Below are 4,856 nucleotides of genomic sequence, written 5' to 3'. Positions count from 1 at the left end.
CTCTCAACTCGGTTCTCTATTGTGAGCAGCTTGACCGTTCGAAGCAGGCGATTGACCAGAAGCGGCCAGAAATCATCAATAGGAATGGTGTTGTTTTTCACCAGGACAACGCTCGGCCTTACACATCTTTGATGACCCGCCGGAAGCTACGGGAGCTCGGATGGGATGTCTTATTGCACCCACCGTACCTGGCTACAAGTGATTATCATCTCTTCCGGTCCATGCAAAACGCTCTTGGTGATACTAAGTTGGCCTCAAAAGAGGCTTACGAAAACTGGCTGTCTGAGTTTTTTGCAAATAAGTAGGGGGGGTTTTATAAGGGGGGAATAATGAAGTTGCCTTCTAAATGGCAACAAGTTTGCGAACGAAACGGCGCATATTTGATTTAAATTGGATAATTTTAAGTATGTTAAATAAAGCGTCAAATTTCGATCAAAAAAATACGACATTTCTTTTTCCCCAACCCTATTTCTCCCAAGATTTCTTGACATTCTTGAATCTAGTACTCGACAGCTGGCTTTACCTTATTGTCTGAGGTATTGTGATCACCTTTGAGGTCTTTCTTGAGTAGGGGAAATAAAGAAATTCGCAGGGATCAGATCCGGATAAATGATTCCATAACTAGAAATTAAGAACTTCATCAAGGGCAGTAGTGTCGAGCAAATCCTTCACACCCGGGGCGGAAGAGTTAATCCCTCTCCACAAAAAAATATATACATTTGCATCCAGGGCAGAAGAGGCGATTTGCACCCCTGTCGGTAATGAGATCAATCATATTTATTCAATATCTTATATATAAAATTCTCGTGTCACGATGTTCGTGGTCAAACTCCTCCGAAACGGCTCGACCGATTTTAATGATATTATACTCAAAAAACTTGATAGGCATGAGAATAGGTCGTAAACTATATATGATACCGCTAGGATACCTATTACTTTATATTTGATACCGATTAGGGTGGTCCAATGCAAATAAAATCTGAATAACTTTGTTATCGTATTTTTTGCATAAATTTGGCTTGAAAAAAAAAACTTATAACCATATATAACCAATTTTCACCCTCATCTCATTTTTTTTCGCGATATATGTATTTTTATATAAACGATACCAAATAATTGATTCGTCGTTCGTTTTTTAAACAGGACGAATTTATTTACGTTGTTTAATGCCATATGGCACTTCGTCCTCTTCATCGATTTAACCCTACATATACGCAAGTAACCTCAATTCGACTAAAACTAGGAATATCGCCGGCGAGCTGGAAGCCTTTTTGGATGAGCACAATGAATTATTGAAATTATTCTAATCACACCCATGCTCGGTATGCAAAATAACAGTCACGCTATTGTCGTCAATCCTGAGAAAAAACCGATTGAAGAGCACATGTGTAGATCCAATGCGCCACAGTTACTTTAATTATTAGGAACATCATTACTCATTTTGAATTAATATTTTAATATTATCTGGTTGGAGGAGAAGGAACAAACAAAAGATTGTCCTCGATGGATTCTTATGTGTGTCGTTTGATGAATTGGCACAGTCAGGACAACGTCATTCTAGGATGTCTTGAGCTGTGTCAATAACCCATGGTCAACATATTCGCAAAGGTAGAGAGCGAACGATTGCGATTCCTATGAGACAATCAACAGAAGCGGTTCGAGGAATGATAGCGAGACGCTATCATGAGTAACACCTACACAGCCTTTGTTCAAACGACAGCACGTGTGTTCAAACAAAAGAAATGCAGTCTTTGATGGGCTCTATTACAAAATTACACGTATTTCGTCCAACATGTTGCTGGATGTATACAACATTTATATATGTTATATATTTTATATTCATAGCACGAATGATCAGATTTCTGAATGCAAAAGACGAATCCTGAGATCCGATCGATCCGGTCCATTTCTCTGTACATCATAGATCTCATCTCCATCTTCACATCACACTCAGGTTCGAGAAGTTCCCATGGTCCAATGCAATACACGGTCAAATCTTCACGTATCTGCTCGATATCCACGTGGAATCTATCCTTCATCGATCATAATCAATTAATTTTATAGATCGTTGAAAGATTTGAACACACATGTATTGCAATACATTAGTTATTTTTTATTCAACAGTCAAAATATAATTTATATGGCAGAACAACGTTTACCGGGTCAGCTAGTATCTTCATAAAAATTCGGTTCATTCTGCACCCCTTAAATCGTATATCCGGAGACGATCCGCCCCTCCAGTCGACGCCACTCAGGCGATGTATGTTTCATCTCCAGGTGTTCATAACGAAGTTACAATTTGTTTAGCAATAATATAAACCATTCTTCTTAATTTCAGAGAAATCAGAGAAAAGCATACATTTCACCCCTGTTATCTCAGCACTTTTTCCATTGGATTTCCATTGGACGGTCAGTTTCGATCGCGTTGATCGACGAAAGTGATAAAAGTTGATATATGGTGACATCGCATGCAATACATCAGGCGAGGTGAGTATGGGATAAACACCACAACAAGTAAATAACTGTCGTTAGAACGATTGGGCCTATAAGAGGACAGTTTCAGTAGTTACGCCGTTCCCCAGTTGCATACACTGGGGTGTATAACGCATCGTGAGGACTTGTGATTATGTTACGGAGCAGCTATATTAGGTTGGGAAAAAGGGAATTGATTGTTATTACGAGAATTTGAAAACTGAGTTTGATGTGAAAACATATTTACCAAAGCCCTTACTACTGATAATAGATTAAATTTTTCCGATCCAATTATAACTTAGGTATAATGAGTCGAAGAAATTAAATCTAGATGATCCATTGCCGTTGCTTAATATTGGAGAAAGTTTGGTGGTTTGGGGGAGGGTTCCTCAAAACATTTAGTGGGTCCATAGTTATGGAATGGAGAATATGTTTTACATTAAGCAACTTCAATAATAATATTCTCATATTTTTTTCCCAATTTTCAGTATATCCGTTGGAAAGTGCTCTACAAACCGAATTGAAAGTTCATGACAATTCGCAAAGCACGCAACTAAAACTATCACATGCGCTGTAGGGCTCGGAACTCATCCGCAACTCATCCGCAATTCATCCGAACTATTCTCTTCATCAACATTCAATTTTGTTATTACAGTAGACCCCCGATTATTCGCGAAATAGTCTAAGAAGGCCATCGTGAAAAACAAAAATCGCGCGGTAAAGGACTAAAAACGAGATGCAAACGCGAAATGAAAATATATCAGCATCAAAACAATGTTTAATCAATACAAATATCATCAAAATATCTATCAGTACACCAGGGGGGGCGGGGGATGTCTAACTTGCAAATGAAACACAAATTTCTAAATTTCTCGAGAAATAATGAAGCAAATGAAACGAAATTTGCCGTGTGGAGGTTTTAGGGTGCAATAAATTATTCAATGGTGGTTAGAAACCCCTTCCCCCCTCTCTTAGGGTGGGGGGGCCTGCCATACAAATGATATATATATATATATATATATATATATATATATATATATATATATATATATATATATATATATATATATATATATATATATATATATATATATATATATATATATATATATAAACAATTTTCTTACATCTATGATTAGTAAGGTGGGAGACCGATTACTAATCGAGAATTAATCAAGCAAATGAAACCAATTTGGGCATATGGAGGTTTAAGGGTGCAATAAATAATTCTATGGTGGTTAGACACTAGAATCCCTATCTCCTCCTGCCAGTTTTGCAACTTGGTTGAATTCGTGCTGGCAGTTGTTGGCTTCCGCAAAATCAAAGGCCAGACGCCGTAAATCTTTGAGAGTGATACCATAGAAAGCTTTGTCCAGTGCCCTGCAGTGGTTCGCCAGATCCTCAGACTGCTCACTCGCCGGCACATCCCAGCAGAAGTACAAATGTCAATGAAAGAGGATTCTAATCATAAATCACTTTCTGATATGAGCCTCTTCCTCAGAGCTGATTCAGAAATACCGAGGACTGCTGCAATCCGACGTTTCGAGACTCCCTCCCGAAGCCTCTGTCGGGCGATTTGAGCATTTCTGGAGTGCATTTGTTCAAATCAGTTTTCTTCTTGTGGGTCCCGTTAAAAATCTTGTTGAAAAAATTGCCTTGCCCCACAAACAATTTTTGAACTCATCCAATTTTTAAAAAAATCTCTTGAACTTTTTCACAAAAACACACTATCATCTACTATAGAATGAAGGTTTCCTTGACAGTGTAGTTTCGAACTTTCCAGTTATTTTAGATAAGTTAATCGTCATCTCCAAAACTAAAAAAATAGATCAAAACATCGAAAAACTTTTTTTACCTCATCACTTCTTGCCACTTTCATGAAATGTATCTTGTTTATATGTGTGAGCTGCTGGTGTAATAATGTTTCAAACGAATACGTTGTGGTCGATTTTTATGCTCGTTTGCTTCAAAAAGGCCAATGCGCACTTTTGCCCCGTGCGTACCTTTGCCCCGCACTACTCTATTCAATGTGATATTTTTTTTAGACCGTATTGGTTTTTAAATAATAGGCGATTTGCTTAGAAGGTTCAAATTCCCCCCATTTCCCCTACTAGATGTTCAGTAAATTTGGTTTGCGTTCGGAATTTGCGTCAAAACGGTATAAGGTTTTATCAGAATACTTTTTTAAACTGATTGACATAACTTAAAAAAACTCATTTGAAAACATTTTTGATGACGATGTCCAAGACACGACCGCGTATGACTTCTTTTCCTCCACACTTCATTCAAAACAATACCTTCTTATTGACGATCTGAGTTACACAATCCGAGATGCTGGAGCGGACAGTTCTCTTGAGAAACAAAAAAAAATAAACAAAACTATG

The sequence above is a fragment of the Toxorhynchites rutilus genome, chromosome 1 (genome assembly GCF_029784135.1).
Source record: "Toxorhynchites rutilus septentrionalis strain SRP chromosome 1, ASM2978413v1, whole genome shotgun sequence".
NCBI lineage: Eukaryota > Metazoa > Arthropoda > Insecta > Diptera > Culicidae > Toxorhynchites > Toxorhynchites rutilus.
Note: the sequence above shows the minus strand (reverse complement) of the source record.